General features: G+C 38.7%; 1 long non-coding RNA gene across 1 annotated transcript in view; it reads right to left on the reverse strand.

Annotated features, from left to right (window-relative positions):
- Nucleotides 1-825: 825 nt before the first annotated feature.
- The window catches only part of LOC122108004, a 43,675-nt gene continuing 23,613 nt past the window's right edge, over nucleotides 826-20,887 (reverse strand). The window contains exons 2-4 of the long non-coding RNA XR_006147453.1: nucleotides 15,696-15,753; nucleotides 1,175-2,745; nucleotides 826-1,070 (exon numbers count right to left, since the gene is read on the reverse strand). This is a non-coding gene — a long non-coding RNA (uncharacterized LOC122108004). The remainder of the gene's footprint in view (nucleotides 1,071-1,174; nucleotides 2,746-15,695; nucleotides 15,754-20,887) is intronic.

Consider the following 20,887-nt stretch of genomic DNA (forward strand, 5'->3'; position numbering starts at 1 on the left):
CTGGGGGAAAAAAAACCCACAAAATTTAATTCCAAACTATACTAAACTTTTCATTTAAAATGTTGCATTCAAAATAGACATCATCTTAAAAAGAAAATAAATGTTGTATTCATAAATCTGAATTTGGGTATAGATCTCTGGACTGATTAAGTTGGACTCTCTTAAATGTATTTCTGACAAAAAAAAAAAATTCAGACTGAACAACTAGAGAACTGAAGATAGTTTTAAACTAGAAGAAAATCTCATACATTGGGACAACCTGAAGCAAGTTTTATATTTAAAAAGACAAGATATCAAAACAATATTTAGAAAATTTAGGACAACCAATGAATGTTGAAATCATTTTTAAATGATTGCCTATTTATGGATTCATTATTGTAATTTCTGGTGTAACATGAGTGTTCCAAGAACTATGATTTGCAATCTTTTTTAGGTGAGATAAATGAGAAGTTACCCAATTTATTATGAGTTGTTATGATCCCAAATTTAATCAGAATAAGGAAAAAATAAACTCCGAACACACTTTCTGTTGAAGACAGATCTGAAAATTTTGAATTCCTGGCAGGTAAAATTCAGCTTCATCATCATGACTACAAGATAATTAGCTTGCTTAACCTCTCTGTGCCTCTGTTCCCTCATCTATAATCAGGATTGTGACTGTGTATACCTCGTAGAGTTGTTATGGGAATTAAATGTGTTCATATCTGTAAAATACTTAGAACACTGCTCATGTATACAATGTTTGGTAATATAAGCATACAATCTAGAAATGAAACTGTTATATCTCACCCAGAAAAAAAATGCAAGTAATTGGTATAGGCTAGGTCAGTTGCATAACATGTTTTTTATTCATGTCTAAGAATAGAGTATAGCTTACTATCTTTTCCTGATCCTTCCTTTAAGGTTACTAATTATACTAGGAATTATGGTGAAATATTACAGTGTTAAGAAATATTTACTAAATTCTTTGAGTCCAAGGTAATAGACTCCTTGATTCTTCAATTACGATGTCTTGATAACTCCCACGTGACTGTCTGCTTAGCTACTGGGTTTGGTGGCCTGGCCAGTGCCTTGGAAATAAAGGAAGGAAAATAAAGGCTTGTTCAGCCTGGTCAAGAGAGCACAGACAGTTCATCTCGTTTAATTCCCAAAAGATAGAGAAAATAATTTCCACCTGTATCTTTGCTTCAGAGCTGGATTTGCAATCCCAGTGCAAAAGTAGGTAAGATCTGGAACACTGAAGCAGGGCTTGGGAGAAGGTGTGGCAGTGGGAAGAATGGAGTCCGGCCAAGACATCTAGTATCTCCAGAGACTACTGATGTTTACTGGAACTGCTTGTACTGACACCTTGGTTGGTAGAACTTGCAGTCACCAGCTGGTTTTGTACTGAGCTTATGAAAAGAAGCAAGATCATTTACGGTGAAAGGAGAGAGCATCCTTGACAGCACTTGCATAAGGAGATTAAATTCTTCCCTGCCTGTCTTGGGTCCTCAAGGGTATGTGGGAGGGATGGAAGAAAGCAGAAAGCAGATCATTTCTTCATGACCCACAGGCATGCACACAAGCCTTGTCTCTAAACTTTGCTCTAGGGAGAAGGGAATTCTTAATAACTAAAAGTATTTTAAACATTATGCAATTAGATTGAGTTATTCTCTGTAGAAAATTTGGTTCTCTGTATAACTGGTAGTAGTAACTGAAGCGAAAACACTTGAACTAATGTATTTTCAATCATCTGAGAGTTATCATTAAGCCACATTTACATCTTTATGTCATCTTCAAAACAATCATTTCTCATGAAGAGTAACTATTAATTCCACTTCAGCATTGGGGAAAAGATCCAGAGGAGTTTGGTAACCATACAGGAAGTAAAGAGCTACAATTTAGTCTGATTCCCATGATTCTAAAACCTTGTTTGCCCCCATCATGCTCTCCAACATGTTGTAAATAAAAGTTACAAGATTTTTCTTCAGATTTCATTGGAGAAGAAAGTACTCAAGTGCTAATAGAATTTCTGTGTAGTATATAGAATTCAGCCAAGATTGGAAACTGTGACATTAACTCTACAGTGCCGAGTGGTTTTCTTTAGTTGCAACCAGTAGCTGGAGTAATGGGGGAAAATACAGCAAATAACAGGGTTTTGCCATGGAGGCATGAAGGGAAAGGGGGCACGCTGTTTAAAGAAGTTGGCAACAAAATGGCTCAAGCAAGGAAACCAAGACAGGGCTGAAATGTTGAAGGTGAAGGAAATGAGGGCGTGGAAGTTTCACAATCAAAGAACAAATGTAATGATAGTAAGGTAGTGACTGTTGGAAAGATATGACCTTAAGGTGAGAAAGCAGGATGTTGAAGATTTTAGAGGTGGGGCAGTGGAAAAAATTAATCTGTGCCAACAGTGAAGGAATATGTCCCTGATTTCCCTCCCCCCAAAACCCTTCATGTCACTCTGTAGGGAGAATTGGTTGGCTGACAGCCTCCAGGTAAACCTACCCACCCCATGTGCCTCAACCAACTGCAGTTATCCCAGGTGTCCCCAGTTAATGATGCAGGGCCATTCTTTCTAATGCACAGTCCTTCTGGTCATTTGCTCCCACCCTCCACTGAATTGACTGAGACCTTATCATGGTGATCTGAGCCTTTCCAGGCCTGGTTTCAGCTCCTCTTGTCTTCCACAGGTTACCACCAATCAACTGTTCACTCTTCATTCCATTTTAGCATCTGCTTCCTGGAGAACCCAATGGACACAATCTGTGGAGAAGAGAATAAAGGAGTTAGGTCTTGGAACTTCCATAAAGCGTAATGAAAAATATGTCTGACATGACAATATATCAAAAATGAGTTGCCAGAAAGACAGCATATAGTACAGATGAAGACAGCACAAGGATGGATTAAAAGTGTCTTAATTTTAAACAGAAAAGGCAGGATTGGGAAGATTCACAGGTTCAAACAGACTCAGAACACTGCTTAAGCACACGTAAAACTCCTAGGAAGAAGTTCCTCAGAGTTCCTGACTAGACTGAGCCTGGCAGCTGCTGTCCCAATTAGGAAAATCTGCTACTATCCAAAGTACTTCCAGGAGCAAATTAGACGCTTGTAAAACTTACTGAGTTGATTGAGGTCAATAGAATTTTAATTAGTTAATCAAGAGTAATTAATTGACTTCAAGTTCACTGTTCAAATACTTTTTAAAATCAGTAAGACAATTTTTCATGGTAAAAAGTTAACTTGCAGGTAGTAGAAGAGCATTCAATTCGATAGACTCTGTTAATTAGTGTAAGTTTTCTTTACAAAGAGTTTTGAAAGTATTTCCTATGCAATAGAAGAATGTAGCGATCTCTGAGTTGTAAACAGAGCTAGCATTACCAAAATAATCCCTAGAGAGATTTTAGCTAATTTAAGGAGTACATCCTTTTACTAAAATATCCATGGAGGTCTGGTATTTTAACAAGTAATATAATTCAAACAACCAAAAGCAATTCTAGCTACAATTTTTAGGCTTGTGAAAATAATACATAAAAAGAAAATACTTATTACTTGTGGAGAACCTTATAGGTCAGGAAAATTAAAACTGGAGGCAAAAGTTTAAGTATAGCTGGGCACTGGTGGCTCACACCTGTAATCCTAGCTACTCAGGAGACTGAGATCTAAGGATCATGGCTCAAAGCCAGCCAGGGCAGGAAAGTCTATGAGACTCTTATCTCCAATAAACCACCAGAAAACCAGAAATGGTGGCTCAAGTGGTAGAGCATTTTCCTTGAGCTGAAGAACTCAGAGACAGCGCCCAGGCCAAGAGTTCAATCCCCATGGCCGATAAAAAAGGGGAAAAAAAAGTATAATCCTTCATTTGCTTTTCTGTTGTGTAAACATAAATATATCATAAGGTAGAGTTTATTTTAGCTTATTTTAACTTGAGTTAGATTCATTTTAAATTGCATTCCTTACATTCTCCCATATTATGGATAATCCTTAATTGCTTTATTTTAATCAACAGTATGCTGGGTGATGAAGGCATTTTAGCCTGCCATAAATTTGATCTATAAAATCTGGTATCTGTATTTAACATTAAGTAAATGATAGCTGAGCATGGTGGCTCAGGCCGCTATCCTAACTACTCAGGAGGATTGACTTAAGGGTAGGATGAGGGGAATGAGTAGACTTGGGAGCATAGTTCAAGTGGTAGATTGCCTGCCTAGCCAGAGAGACCCAAGGCACTGGGTTCAAACCCCAATAGCACCAAATAAATATTAAACAAGTGTACTTTAAAAGATCACCTTAAAACAATATAATCATTGTGGAATTGTTACGATTAGAAATCCACCTTAATTAGAAATACATGTTAATATGGAAGTGAGGAAAAATGATACCAACAGTACATTTGATAAATATGTTATAAGCAAAGCAACAAGTATTATAAGATGACATTTATTCAGTTATACCTCAAAAATTCAGTATCAGGTTATACCAATACATTGTTGAAGATGAGATTTAGGGGGAAAAAATAGTGGATTCTCCTCTATTTGGACATACTTACACTAAATTAAAATGGGCCTTTTCTCCTTTTGATTAGAGCCATTATAAAGGTATTTCTTAGATATCTCTAATATTTTCTTGCTATATTTGGGAAATTTGTTTTTAACTTAGTCCTAAGAGTGAATTCAGAAAGAACATCTTACAGCGCCCCCCCCCCCCCACAACTACATAAGACTTGAAAAAAAATTAAGCCTAGTAAGTGATCAATTTATATTCATTATAGTAATTAAGATTCGTTTTTTAAGTTCTTTTTACCTTGAATCATAATTGCTGAACTACAGAATGGAAACACAAAGGGCCATGTGAGAACAAAATGCATTCATTATTGTAAGTGCTCTTTGAGAATGTGATGCATTAGCAATGAACAAAGCATGTAGAATTAATTCACGTTCACACAGACACTGTAGATGGTAACAAAATAGAAGAGATTACAAAAGATATATATATATAAGAAACATGGGGCATTCTAAACATATTAAGTTAATTAGTCTTTACATTAATCAATTAATTAGATACATTTTTCCCTTACATATAATTTTCTAATGTGGTTATGGGGCTAACTTGAGCTCTAAAAAATGTTGGATCAAGTTATGTGTACGATGAGAGGTGTTTGAAAGTTTCTGCTCTCAACTCAAACCAAAAGACACGAATGTTAGCATGTATTCCCATCATCTTGCAGTGGTATAAGATTTCAGCAAAAAAGAGCTGTGTCGGCACTGAAGGGAGGCTGGGGCATTTGGTCAGCACAGGAGGAGAATGGAGTAGAAAAGCAGGATCGGGAGAATTTGCCTCTACTGTTGCCTGGATGAGGTTGCCTTCTTTGCTCTCTCTTGAAGGTCAATCTGGGTTTGGCCCAAACCCAAGACCTAAGTTTCAGATCATGGCAGGCTTAGGAGAGCAGTGCAGACTGGAACATCTAATCCCACCCTAGCTTGCCCTAAAATGGCCTCTGTAAATCTGTTTGGCTCCAAAACCTGCTACCATCCGAACTCCCTGAAGCTGTTTTCCAGAAAAATTAAAGCATAGAAGAGCAATGCTACATTTGCCTCAGTTTTGATTGGGGATTTTTTTTTTATCACATTAATGTTTTTTTAAAGACTTTCATCTTCCCACACACTAACTTTTAGAACAGATGGTTCAAAATGTCTTAGAGGAAATGAGTTGAGTCAGCAGACAATTGTGTTTCTCTATATTTCTGTAGCAGAGGCAACCATCACCCATTAAGTACCTGCCTGTTAACAGACACCAGCACCCAGCACTGTAGTCTTTCTGTGGCCTTTTCATCCAGGGGTTACAACAGATGTCTTTACAAGAATTTGCTGAATGTGTAAGCATGCACTTGCCATATAACCTCTGTTCACAAATGAACTATAGAGCTGTTGAAGTTGCTTTGCTGAGATGCCTGCCCACCCTCTTAGAGAAAAACGTCAGCTGAAGGAGACTTCAAATAAGAGCCTCCAAGAGGCTCATATGTCCTTTTCACATACTGGCAAAAGGCCAGAGTACTGCATTAGGGAGTAGCTGGGTGATATGGCACGCTGCCTAGTGAGGGGCCCAGGGTCATTTCTTAGCAAAGGCTTCCTTACCTAAACCCAGGCTTTCTTCCTTTTGGAAGAAAACTAACTTGAGCCCTATATTTGGGCTTGTGGGATTTATATTAAATGTCTTCTAGAAATATTTCAGCACTTATTTTAGTATGGCCTTTACATGCTCATGTGTCCCTAACTCAGCCTTTTTCTGAATCTGGGGATGCTCTCTGCTCCCAAGTCCCTTCAAGAATCCCTAATTCAGCCAGGTATCTGTGGCTCTTGTCTGTAATCCTAATTACTTAGAAGGCTGAGATGTGAAGATCTAAGTTCAAAGCCAGCCTGGGCAGGAAAGTCCATGAGACTCTTATCTCCAATAAACCATTAGAAAACCGGAAGTGGCCCTGTGGCTCAAGTGATAGAGTGCTAGCCTTGAGCTGAAGAGCTGAGGGACAACACCCAGGCCCAGAGTCACAGTTCAAGCCCCACAACCGACCAAAAAAAACAAAAACAAAAACAGAAACAACAACAACAAAAAACCCTAATTCCATACCTAGGGACTATGTAATATCTTCAACTGCCTCATTAGCTCCCACCCAAGCGCTTTTGCATCTGGTTCCTTAGACATGATAAAGAAAATGTCACTTTGCATGAGAGATGTCAAAATATGGAGTAAAAGATGAATATTGATCAACTGAGTAAAATGTAATTACCATATAATGTCATCTTCAAATTATCTTACAGATGAATATTTAAATCCACAAAACAAATGTTACTGATATGTTCTATTAGTTCATGAAAGAGTAGATTATAATTTAAATCCTGAGAGTTTTTGTTTTGTTTGTTTTTGCCAGTACTAGGATGTAAAGTCAGTACTTCACACTTGCCTAGCTGATCCTCTACCACTTGAGCCATACCTCCCACCTGGCTTTTTACTGGCTATTTTGAAGACATAATTTCAAAGACTTTTCTGATGGAACTGACTTCGAACCATGATTTCACAGGTCTCAGCCTCCAGAGTATTTGGGATTACAAGGGTGAGCCATTTGCAGCAGGCTAACATGCTTTTTCTTATGCCTTGACAGAGCAACAACAACAACAAAAGACATTCTAATAGAAGACTTATAAATACATCTGGTAAGATTTGTTATTTTTCTTTTTTTTGGGGGGGGGGGGAGGTCCGGTCATGGGGCCTGAACTCTGGGCCTGGGCGCTGTCCCTCAGCTCTTCAGCTCAAGGCTAGCACTCTACCACTTGAGCCACAGCGCCACTTCCGGCTTTTTTCTTTTTCCTCATGTGGTGCTGAGGAATTGAACCCAGGGCCTCAGGCATGCAAGGCAAGTGCTCTACCACTGAGCCACCTTCCCAGCCCTGTTATTTTTCTTTTAAAGTTAAATTTTTATAAATGGTAAATCCCTAGCCTTAACCGTTAATAAATATTCCAAATTAAGAGGCTCTTTTAGTTAGAAATTTTAGGATTAGTGTATTAATGAAGTAAAACTTAGCTGAAGAAATTGCTTAAGATCTTTACTTAGTCTTATTTTTTTTAAACCCAAAAAAGAAAATGACTTGATGAAAGGCCAGCATTTTAACAGTGTAAGTATCCGCATTACTTATGATAACATTGCTTATTGACTTCAGGAGGCTACTTATTTCACAGAATCAGTGGAGCTTTTTTATAGTTAATATCAGACAAAAATAAAGAAAATAATTAGGAGAGCGGTTGGGATCCACCTATCATGTCTGTGTTAAAGCACAATACTAAAATCGCCTCACGGACCATGGAATGATTCTTTAAGTTCAAGTTGATGGAGCTGTAAGAAATAAATGTGAAGCTTAAATGCTGGCACGAAAAACTTGGGTTTGGGCACAGCTCTGTGCACTACTGGCTTACTGCTGGTATTAAATAGGATCATGACAGTACTATCTCATACAGCCATTTCAAGAATAACTATGATCATGTTTGAAACACACTTCATATATTTAGATAATCTCATCCTTCTATGAAGGACAAGGGATAGTAATTCACATAAGAAAGTAGAAAAAAATAAAAATTAGAAGCATTGAGCACTATGCCAAGAATTTCATATACACTGACCTATTCTCTCTTTATGACAAATAGTAGAAATTGTTACTATCCTCATTTTATACCTGAGAAAACTGAGGCACAAAGATTCAGAGCAATTCAAAGAATTCAAAGAATTCTACCTGAGTCTATACTTTTATATTAAGTGTGCTGTGGGAAAAAAATATTCAATTTTATTAGTAAACAAAGATGTAACAAACAATGAAAACACTTAGAAGTGAGAATGCATAGGAATGACAAATATCAAGTTAGTTGTCTCTGGAGAGAAAAGAGAAAATACATTAATACTTTTACAAAGTGAACAAAATATGGAAATTTGTTCAGATTTGATAGGAACCATGCATCATATATTTTTCTTAAGCATGCTTTTCTGTATGCTTAAAATAATTCAGACTAAAATACAAAAAAGTGACCTATTATCCTATCTCATTAACATAAAAATCAAATAAATTAGAAAATAACCCTGGTGACGGTTTAGAGAAGTTGGCATCTTCAATTCTTCTGGTGATATAAATTGGTTCAACTCTTGGAAGCAATTTGAAAATATGTGCCATTTAAATCCATAAAGGTGATTATACATTTTATTTCAGTAATTTTCCTTTGGGGATATTATCCTGAAGAAAAAATATCAAAAACTGTCAAAAAATATCACAGAAACACAAGCACTGAAAAACTGTACTCTAATATGCATGCTGAAGAAAACTGTAACTCTAATTACTTGCAATCATTAAATTATAATAAACAATTCTAACTTCACAGAGAAGTAGTGATTTCCAGCCTTGAATATTTTTTGAGGGCTATACTGCAACTTCACTAATGGTCCAGATGTAAATATTTGAAATAAATCAAGATGAGAAACTTCATGTTTCTCATGTTCCCTAAGATTAATCCGTGAGAAGGAAGCATTGAAAATGTCAGGAGAAACACTCCGTGGTGATAAGTACATAATTTTTCTGCCATGTTGTTTCCATAATGTAAAATTATTGCACTGTACAAAACAACTTTTGGAAATAGTGAGACACATCTCAAGATAAACTAGAATTGAAGAGAGATGAGGAATTTTAAGTAAGGTTGTAGCAATGCAAAACTCAGTGTAGGAAGTCAGAGGCAAAGGAAGGGGAGAGCCATTAGGAATGTTTTGTGAAGAGAGGCCAGGAGTGGATTTAAAAGACTGGCAAGGCAGGATAAAAGCAGGAGACTATGGCTGGGAAGGTGGCTCAGTGGAAGAGTGCTTGCCTCGCATTCATGAGGCTCCGGGTTCGATTCCTCAGCACCACATAAGGAAAAAGAAAAAAGCCGGAAGTGGCGCTGTGGCTCAAGTGGTAGAGCGCTAACCTTGAACTGAAGAGCTGAGGGACAGCACCCAGGCCCAGAGTTCAGGCCCCACAACTGACCAAAAAAGAAAAAAAAAGCAGGACACTAGGAGAGAGGCTAGGAAAAGAGAACACATAAGCTACAAAATGGAAAAACATTCAATGCTATCAGGAAATGGCACTCCGGTCATATTTTATTTTCATTTTTTGACTTCTGGTTTTCTCACAAAATGTGATTGTTAATATTTTCATCGTTGCATTAATTTCACAAAACAATGACTTGTAGAATCAGAGTAACATAATCATGAGCGGTGTTTCTGGCTTCAATTTTTTTTTTTTTCATCTAAAAATAATCGCAATGACTACATCTTGGGAAAACAAAGCCATTACCTATTCTTGTGCTCCAGCTATCTTGGTAGTCACTTACTGGAAAATAGATCTTGAGTGAAATAACTGTATGTTTTTAGAACACTTGCTTGTCACTCTTACCTTAAGCAAGTTGACTAATGAAATAAATTTAGTAATCATTCAGTCTGCAAGCATTCTTGAACATGACTTAGAAAAAATAATGTTTAATAACCTTAGAAGGCTATCTATGCTCCCCTAGGGACTCAGCCCTGATCTCCTGGAAGTGCAGGCAGTTTCTTTGAGTATATTTTCTAGTCCAGAAACGCTGGTGGCTGGTGGAGGTGGGGGAAATAGCCAAGGGCCCCAGGGAAGCCTCCAGCATGGTATGCTCCATTGCTCCCACATATACCAGCTGCTCTTTATCCAGCTTGCCCGGTTAAGATAAGTACTTCTTTGAATAATATATGAATGAACAAGGTGAATGATGTTACTCATCAAATGATTCCTCTGTGCTAGGACTTTACATCACTCACGTTGTCAGAAGAATCCTGCTCTGTAACTCAAATGGCAGAGTACACAGGTTCATCAACTGACTCCAGTTTTTTTTAATCCCTTAAGATCAGTGCAAAGTGAACCCTCTTTGTACAACTACTTAAAGATCATGTAAGCCAGGCGCCGGTGGCTCATGGCTGAAATCCTAGCTACTCAGGAGGCTGAGATCTGAGAATCGCAGTTCAAAGCCAGCCCAGGCAGGAAACGCCATGAGACTCTTATCTCCAATAAGCACTGAGAAAGTGGTGCTGTGGCTCAAGTGGTAGAGTGCTAGCCTTGAGCTGAAGAGCTCAGGGACAGTGTCCAGGTCCAGCGTTCAAGCCCCACAACTAACAAAAAAAAAGAAGATAACTTTTTTTTTTAAAGACCAGTGCAAAGTACAAGTTGGCCATCCCATCTCACATGCTGGTGAGAAATCTTCTACTTCTCCCATGTCTCCACATTTCTGTATTGCTTCATCTTCTGTTTTTTCTGCACAGGTCAGTCAGATGCTCCACACGCCCTTCACCTCCCCGTGCTTTCTCACTGGTGGCATCACCTTCTGAGATGACCTTACATTGCGTCACCCCAGTTTGTTCAGTCCCCAAAGGATCACCCACAGATGACTGCTTGTGTAACGAGCAAATATTTAATTTAGGGGAAAAGCGAAGAGAAGGTCCACTCTGATGCCATGTAATAGACAACTTAATATTGGATACAAAGACTGTTGTCCCAATAGTGCCCTAATCTCTTGACTACTTTGGTGAACATCTTCCTTTCTTCCAAAGGTGCTCAAATCTCCCTCTCTCCCTCCCTCGCTCCCTCGCTCCCTCGCTCCCTCCCTCCTTCCTTCCTTCCTTCCTTCCTTCCTTCCTTCCTTCCTTCCTTCCTTCCTTCCTTCCTTCCTTCCTTCCTTCCTTCCTTCCTTCCTATTTTTCCCCTGTGCTGAGAATTGTGTTTGTTACATCCCCAGACCCATATTTTTTTTTCTAGATAAGTTACATACAAGCCCGGCACCAGTGGCTCACGCCTGTAATCCTAGCTACTCAGGAAGCTGAGATCTGAGCATCGCGGTTCAAACCAGCCCAGACAGGAAAGTCCATGAGACTCTCATCTCCGCTAAACCACTAGAAAACCGGAAGTGGCATTGTAGCTCATGTGGTAGAGTGCTTGCCTTGAGCTGAAGAGCTGAGGGACAGTGCCCAAGCCCAGAGTTCAAGCCCCACAACCAACCCCTTCCCCCCCAAAAAAGTTACATGCATACTCAGCTTTAGGGATTTTTCCCCTGCTTCTTTTTTTTTTTTCTTTCCTGTAGATAAGTCTTCTTAAATTGCCCAGGCTGGTCTGAAATCAACTGGGCTCAAGCATTCCTATCATCTCAGCCTCCCAAGTCACTAGAACTATTGGCCCAGGCTACCGTGTTGGCTCAAAAACTCTGATTTTATTCAAAATAAACTCATCATCTAAACTTATGAATACCAAAAATCAGAACACTGTAGTCTGCAATAGTTTAAATACCATTTTGTCCCACTACTATGTTATTATCTACATTTTACACAAGACCAAACAAGTTTGGAGAAAGTAGAGAAAAAAACAGAGCCTGAATTAAAACCTTGGCTTGCCTAACTCAAAATTGAGACTCTTTCCATTATACCAGGATGAGCACGTAAGAGTCAACACTTACCAAATGCTTACAATATGCCTGGCTCTAAGAGCTTTAGAACATGAACTCATTAAAGCCTCACATTAGGAAACATTCATTTTATATGTAAAGGTATGGTAACTTGTTCAGGGCTACAAAGCTAACAGTGAGACGATCAGAATTAGGACCAGATAGTCAGTTTCTAGGTTTCTCATCAATAACTGTTCATGATGAGAATTGTGGCTGTTCTATGTCAGCCTCAAGCCTCAGCTCCCCTCAGTTCTGTGCCCAGCTGCAAAGGGGAGCAGCTCTAGATGACAATACAGTCATTGCCTTGAATATAAACCCAGTACAGTTTCAGAACAAAATTGCTAAAAGCTCCCAAATGCAGGCCCCGCTAGAGTCTGGTATAACACATTAGATAAATGAAGGGACATGTTGAATTACCAACTTCATAATGGCTCCCTTCAAAAACAATGATGAAGTTAGGTCTTTCCTTATTTAAAGAACTCCCAATTCCTTTGGTCAGTCAGTCATCCAAGGCCAACTGTCTTTGTGTGTCCATTGTTTGTCATTGAGCAAAGATGAATCTTTCAGATCCAGGTTTCCTCTGGAGTAGTCGTAAAGTATACAATCTGGAACATGCTATAATGGAAACCCCTCATCAGACAGATACATTTGATGATATTGAGACTCTAGTCATATTTTAAATCAGTAAATGGAATAAATGTTTGAAAATCACTCTTTTGGGCAAACAAAAATGGCTTTCTCTCCTATGGTGGCAAAGAGCAACGTGGAGCTGGCAAAGGCAGTGGCCACAGGAACTGGACAAGCAAAGCCTGGCAACATCTGGCAGGGATTCTGCAAGGAGCACTCAGACATCTGATGACCTAAAAAGTTCCCATCCAGAGAGACTCCCATCGCTATTCTGAATGTGCCAAGGAGAAGCATCCTGACAGAAGTGTGGAACTCTACCGAGTGAGGGACATAAGAGGCAAGTGAAAGGGAAAATTCTTGGGAAGTGTGACTTCCAGTTCTGATCTACAGAGGGGGATGCTGTAGGTAATAGTTTTCCTGGCCCAATTAGGGAGAGAGAGAGAGAGGGAAAAAACCCTACTAGCATGAAGAAGGGTTTTAAATTAGGTCACCATTGCTTGATGCAACTCTTCCTTGAGGAAATAGAAATCGCTTTGATTTCCTTTCAACTCCAAGTTCTGATCTAAGGTTTGATTTCCTGAGTGAACACAACCCATGGGGGCAAAATACTCTTCACAGATAACAGCAATACTCAAACAGGAGCATTTCTTGTTTAAAGTTAATAATTGGACATCCTTATATACAGCTGGATAGCAAACCTGAATGACATCAGCAGTTTCCAAACTATATTCCTAGGGCCTCATGTATATTCACTGCATGCTTAAAACTCCATGGGATGGCCCTGGGAATTTGACTTTAGAGACAGAGTGCTTGCCTAGCATGCATGAAGCCCTGGGTTTGATTCCTCAGTACCACATAAACAAAAAAGCAGGAAGTGGCACTGTGGCTCAAATGGTAGAGTGCTTGTCTTGAGCACAGACAGGCTCAAGGACAATGTGCAGGCCCTGAGTTCAAGCCCCAGAACTAAAAACAAAAAAGGGAAAAAAACATGGGAAACTGTATATATTTTAATATTTGGTTTATATGTTGAATTTCTGCAATCCAATTTCACTTAGGGGGAAAAAAAGTAAAGCAGAGAGCTCCTCTACAAACAGTGAAACCCCTGAGACTTTGGTCCATGTCTCTACCCATAAGAGGCGGAGGTTAGATAATTGATTAAAATGGTAGACATAAATGTTTAAGGGGGGAGGGGTGCATTTTGGGAAGTCCTAGGGATGGAACTTGGTGCTTCACACTTGTTAGACTGGTACTCCACCACTTAAGCCACTTCTCCATTCTGGCTTTTTGCTGGTTATATTAGAAATGGAGCCATAGATTTTTTTTGTCTGGACTGGCTTCAAATTGTAATTCTCTAGATCTCTGCCTCCTGAGCAGCTATAATTATAGGTATGGGCCACTGGGTGCCTGGCTAATGGCAGAAATAAATCCTAAACATAGGTCACTTCTCCCAGCCTTGTGCAGATCTTCCCTGCCTGTCCATGCTCCACTGTGATTGTGGAGAGCTTGGTATTTACTCAGGCCAAATGAAAATATTGAGTGGCCAACCACAATTATTTATAAGATTGCATGCTATGGGGCTGGGAAGGTGGCTCAGTGGTAGAGCGCTTGCCTTGCATGCATGAGGCCCTGGGTTCGATTCCTCAGCACCACATAAGCAAAAAGAAAAAAGCCAGAAGTGGCGCTGTGACTCAAGTGGTAGAGTGCTAGCCTTGAGCTGAAGAGCTGAGGGACAGCTCCCAGGCCCAGAGTTCAGGCCCCACGACCGGATCCAAAAAAAAAAACAAACAAAGAAGACTGCATGCTATATATTCTAATCTGATCCACACACTATCTGCTAAGTTGATCTGAAGAAGTATATCTCCTCTTCATCCCTGTACTTGATTCTTACAAAATGTAAAATTATCTCAAAGTTGTGAGATCCTCAAAGAGTTATAGGTAACAAAACAGCCTTCCCCTGAATTCAAGTCCAGGCTCTTGTTCGTTATATTATGTCTTATTTGAGCCAAATAGCAAGAATACACAATTTCTGTATAGACAGTGATGTCATGTAATAGAACTGCTTCCCAAATTGACAGGTAAGAGATAAAAGACAAAGATTAGATTCAAACCTAATGATGAGCCTGTGACCTCTGTGGAGCTTTAAACTTATTACAGGCGGACTCATAGTCCAGCAAACATGCTTATGTGCACCCTGAATCATAAGATGGCTCTCACTGATACTTACACTCTGTCCTCAATGGCATATAAATATGTTTTTTTGAGTAAGTACAATTTTTATTTTTATTTTGTCATGGGGCTTGAGCTCTGGGGCTGGGCGCTGTCCCTCAGCTCTTCAGCTCAAGGCGAGTTTTCTATGGCTTCAGCCACAGCACCACTTCCCAATTTTAATTTTTTAAAAAAGCATTGCAGAATTCATGGTGTTGTGTTTTTGTCCTTTTAATTTTTCTCAGTGGAGCTGGGTAAAATGTTTCTTGGGTTAAAGGTGAGTTCAGAATTGGAAACTGGGGGAGCCATCTGTTCAAAGCTAAAACAAAGAGCACGAGAATATGAAGATAGAAATATAATGATCACCTTTTCCCTGAGCTTCTATTTTTAAATTGTATATCTAAATTATTGCCCTTTTCGATGGTACATGGCTGCTAATTATCTGGCTTTATTATATGTGGTCAGATCGTTGATTCTCAGAAAAACTACCCTGGAGCCTAGCCCTACATTCCTCTAAGATAATATCATCGGCAAGAGTCAGGTTTCTTGCCAGGAGAGCTAATGTGCAGATGTAAACAAACTGCAAGTAAAACTATGAGATATTAAAGAAGCTTTCAGACTTGGGCAGGACATTAATAACAAACAGTGTCATTGCTATGAAGCATCTCTTTTAAAAAATACAGTATCTGGTCAAACTGACTTACAGAATTGGAACAGTCAACGGGACATTAGGGATGTAAGCAATACCATCTAGGAACACAGGGGTAATGGAGAGGCTCCCTGTGTGCTAGGGACTCAAGAGGAACAGCTGTTCCTTTCTCTCAAAACAAACTGTCCTCCCATGCTTCTCACTTGCTTACCAGTTCCAATCTGCTTTTGAGGACTGAGCCAGGCACTGTCAACGGCGCTTAGGGAAACCTGAAAAACAAAAGTCAACTTGAAAGACCCTATTTTATATCTTTCTCCCATCTCTGGCAACCTTCCTTTCTTGACCCACCCACTTACCCACCTTTCCTTCCATTTGATTCTTTGTTAGATGAAATCTGGGGACAATAGAAAAACAACAGGGAAACAAACTGCACATTTCCTCCTGGAAATATTACCTATTTTTAAATAAGAATAGCTCAGACTCTGTAAATATATTTTTATTAGAAATTTTTCCCCTCCCTTCCACACACATTGGTCACTCCATGAATAAAATACTTTTTTTTCCAAGGCAAAATTCCATGTATCTCCTCAGTATACTACTACAAGGCAAAATTCCATGTATCTCCTCAGTATACTACTAAAGGCCTTCATGAAATCCTAGCTAATCCAGGTTTTACTTCTGGAGACAGACATTTACAGCCTTATTCTTATATTTATCTCATGACGTAAACTCATAGTTCTGTGTAGATGTGGGGTTTGGAGTAAACCATACAGAAGAAAGAGTTACACGACATTTAATTCAGTGTAGTAAAGCTTTAAATGTGTTTGGCAAAATGGTTACATTTTGGCCTTCTCACATCTGGCTGCAACTCTTCTCTCACAGACACCTAAAATTCTAATTGATTATAGTAACTGTGGCAACTGTTTAAATTTTCCCTTGTCTAGTTGACTGAACTTAATATTTGTACAGGCACCTTTAAGTAGTCTTGAAATTTACTGTATACTCTGTCTGTGAACAGGATGGTTATAAAAATAAAGAGATGGGCATCTTCTAGATGAAAAACCTCACAAACATATCAAAGAAGATTAATCAAAGGAATACAGTTAAATGACTTCACTCATTACATGTGGCTATTATAAATAGCCAAAATAAAAATGTTTAAACTTTAGAAAAATTTCCCAATGCCAGGTAATGAAAAACTACTGAGTTTTCAACAAGATTAAAAAAATACAGTTTGCAAACTGTAACACAAAATCTAACTGTAAGAGCTAAGACTGTAAAACAAAGGATAATATGGGTATAAACATGACCTCAGCTTAAGCAGCTGTTTCTTGAATATGACACCAAAAGCAAAAATAATAAAGAAAAACCCAATTGCTGTTGGCAAAAATTAAACATTTTTCAGAAAAAGAGAAAACACTTGAAATTATGAGATAAGGGATTTGTAAATAATCCAATTTAAAAATGATCTGTATACACATTGTTTTAAAGAAAATTTGCACATGGGAAATAAACATATAAAAAGATGTTCAACTTATTTGTCTCTTGACTGCAAATCAAAGCCATAGTGAGATAGCACTTTCACCCGTAGAATGGTCATTTTAAAAAACACACAATAAAAAATCATTATTGAGAACATAGAAAAATTAGAAGACTCATACATTTCCTAGGAGGGATGCACAAAGGTACATCACTGTGGAAGACACTCTGGCAGTTCCACAAAATGTTAAACATAAAATCACCCTTTTGTCCAGCAATTCTATTCTTAGATATTCACTCAAGAGAAATTAAGACACATGTGCACAGTAACATTTACACAAATATGCAGATCAGTGTTGTTCATAATAACAAAAGAATGAAAATAGCATAAAAATCCATTAACTCATGATGGAGAAACAAATGTGGTATATTCACACAAGAATATATTATTCAGCAATAAAAAGGGACATAGATAATGCATGCTACAACATAGGTTAACTATGAAAACCTTATACTAGGTGAAATAAGTCAGACACAAAATAGTACATATTTAATTATTCTGCTAAGTGACATGTATCTAGGCAAATGCATGGGAAGGATGGGCTGGTGATTGCCAAAGCTGAGGCGTGAGGAGACAGGAAGTAATGGCGACTGAATGTCGGGTTTCCTTCCGGGATGATGAAAAATGGTCTGGAAATATGTAGTGGCACGGGCTGCACAGTTCTGAACACACAAAAACCATGGAAATGTGCATTTAAGAGCGAAAACTTTATACTATGTGTACTTTCTCTTAAAATGTTTACAAAAGCAACATTACATGTTAAAATGGGAACCATCTGATACAATAAAAGATTGCTTTAGGAAGAAGGAATAGGATTTCTAAAAGTTAAAAGGAAATATAAGCAAAATTGGAAAGGGGTGAAAATCAAGTCAATGAACTTGAAGACAATAAAAGTTTTAGAATTCTAAGAAAACATAAAAGGATGAATAAGATGGAAGGAAACATAATGCATTAAGACTATATCTAGGATATCCAATAAGAAGTGTTCTTAATTTTAAAAAATATTATTGTTATCATTAAGGTGGTGCACACCATCATTCTATTCTCTTTTTCAATGTGTTTCACCTTTTTATAAAGATAGTATAGTAGTCTTTCTGTCTTTCTGGGCCTAGTTTATTTTACTATGGGTAATGTCTTTCAGGTTCATCCATATTGTAGCTAATGACAGAATTTCCTTCTTTTTAAAGCTTTATACCTTGCATCATGTACACATATTATGTTTTCTCCATTTATGCATTCATTCACTCATTCATTCACTGACAGACATTTAGGTTGGCTATTGTGAATAATGCTTTAGTAAACATAAGAGGGGCACATATCTTGTCAACAAATAGATTTAAGTTATTTTGGGCATCAATACAGAAGAAGGATTGCTGGATCATTTGGTAATTTGATTTTTTAGTTTACTTGATAACATCCAGTCTGTTTTCCACAATGACTGCACTACATTACACCCCATACCAACAGGCTTGTCTCTACCCCCCATCCTCACCAACATTTGTTATCATTACCTTTTCTATAATGAAGTGTGAAGTGATTGATATCTCAATCTGGTATTAATTTGTATTTATCTGATGATTAGGGATGTTGAGCATTTCTTTCATGTATCTTTTGGAACTTGAGAAATGTCAGCTTGAAATGTGTCGCTTGGAGAACTGTGTTTTACTGCAGTAGAGCAATGAGCCATAATCCTAGAAATATCATTGTCAGGAACATGGCATTGAGCAAATCATGTAATCTCTTTGAATTGCAAGTTTCTCATTTGGTTAAAAAGAGAAGAAAGGTGGACTGGGAAGGTGGCTAAGTGATAGAGTGTTTGCGTTGCATGCATGGAGCCCTGGGTTTGAATCCTCAGCACCACATAAGCAGAAAAAGCCAGAAGTGGCACTGTGGCTCAAGTGGTAGAGCGCTAGCCTTAAGCTGAAGAGTTTAGGGACAGTGCCCAGGCCCCACGACTGACAAAAAGAAGAAGGAGGAGGAGGAGGAAGAGGAGAAGGAGGTGGAGGAGGAGGAGGAAGAAGAGGAGGAGGAGGAGGAGGAAGAGGAGGAAGAGGAGGAAGAGGAGGAAGAAGAAGAGGAGGAAGAGGAGGAGGAGGAAGAGGAGGAGGAAGAAAAAGAGGAAGAAGAAGAGGAGGAGGAAGAGGAAGAAGAAGAGGAGGAGGAGGAGGAGGAGGAGGAGGAGGAGGAGGAGGAAGAAGAGGAAGGAGGAGGAGGAGGAGGAGGAGGAGGTAGGCAAACAAAAATTTCACGGGGAATGGGGCGGGATGGTAAGGGAGTGGGGAGTACAAGCAATCCTACCACTGTCTGTAATGATTACCCCTCATAGCATACCACATGGCATAGTTAGGAAGTGTTTTGGAAGGTAATATGGAGACCAAATCATTTCAGAGCAGAGCAGTAACCTTCTGAGTTCACTCCCATGAATGCATTTACCACAGATATACTGATGTTTGTCAGCCTGTATCTCTGGCCTTCACCTTCTTCTATTCGGCTATGTGCCAAGGTTCACTTGAAATGCAACGTGTGCAAAAATGAACTGGTCATATTCATTGGTGACCCTGATTATCTTTTTCTATCTTGATTAGTGGAACCAAAATATTCGCTTTGTGTCAAGCCTAAGATCCAGGAGATCTAGATGATTTTACCATGCCCACACCTATAATCCATCACCAAATCCTTCCATTATTGTCCATTAAATACACAGTGTAGTCAACCTCTTCCTCTCTACCAGTGGATACTGTCTTTACTTAGAGTCCAAATTCTCCTTGCTTAGATTATTATAACAATGTTTGGACCAATCTCATTGACTCTGATTGTACTTTTATTCTTAAAATCAAATTATTCTCCTGCTAAAAGATTTCTTTGGCTCCAGTTGATTATACCACAAAATCTAATTTACTTAGAATGACCCCCAAGAATCCGTCATAATCTGCAGAACAAAGAAAATTCTAAGATATTTACTAAGGAATTCCCTATGGAGGAAGTATGGTCAAGGAGAAGCAGAACCTGAGCTGTGAATAAATCCCAACAAAGTGCCTCTCAACCCATGGATAATACTGGAACTGGACTTGTCAGCACATTGGTCCAAGCCAGACCCAGTTTACTAGTGTTTGTATAACTTACCAATGAAGCTCTGGATAAATATATGTCTGAAAAGAGGCATGTCTGTGAGTAACACTACAATCTGAGGTAGAAGTGGACAACACATCAGAAATTTCACCAAACATGCATCTACCTCTATGTCCTTCTCTGAGCTCCTTCACCCCTTGTATTTATTTGATCATAACCCTTCACCACACTTTATTGCCTCCTTTCCTCTCTGCATCTCCCTATTGAACTTCACTCTGTAACAAATGTTGCAATCGTATACATCATTGTATCCCTAATTCTTCTAAGATAACAAGTCATTAGATAACCCATCAAATGAACTGGTAAGTAAATGAGTCTCTGCTCCTCCTCTTTGGTCTCTGGTACAATCAAACCAAATGACTTCCATTTTCCTGAATTTATCAAGATTTTCTTTGAAACCTGTGGTTTATGTTTGCTCTTCCTTTGGCCTCAAATGTTTCTGTGTGATATTATCATCTAATAGACGCCTGCTCCTCTTTCAAGAGTCAGCTCAATCATCACATTTGGAAAGTTTCCCGATGACACAGCCCAAATCCTCATTCCTTAGAAAGATTTATTTTATAGCAAGTATCATAGTTAAAAAAAAAATTTACTTGTCTGGTCTCTTTCATGGGGTGTGAGACCTAAGACTTATGCATTTGTGTTCTTTAGTACCTAAATTGGCCTGGTATACAGGAAAGGAAGGAAAGAAGGTAGGGAGGGAGGGAGGAAGGGAAGAGGGAAGGGAAGGAGGG

The sequence above is a fragment of the Dipodomys spectabilis genome, unplaced genomic scaffold, assembly GCF_019054845.1.
Source record: "Dipodomys spectabilis isolate Male_0828 unplaced genomic scaffold, ASM1905484v1 ptg000001l, whole genome shotgun sequence".
Classification (NCBI taxonomy): Eukaryota; Metazoa; Chordata; class Mammalia; order Rodentia; family Heteromyidae; genus Dipodomys; species Dipodomys spectabilis.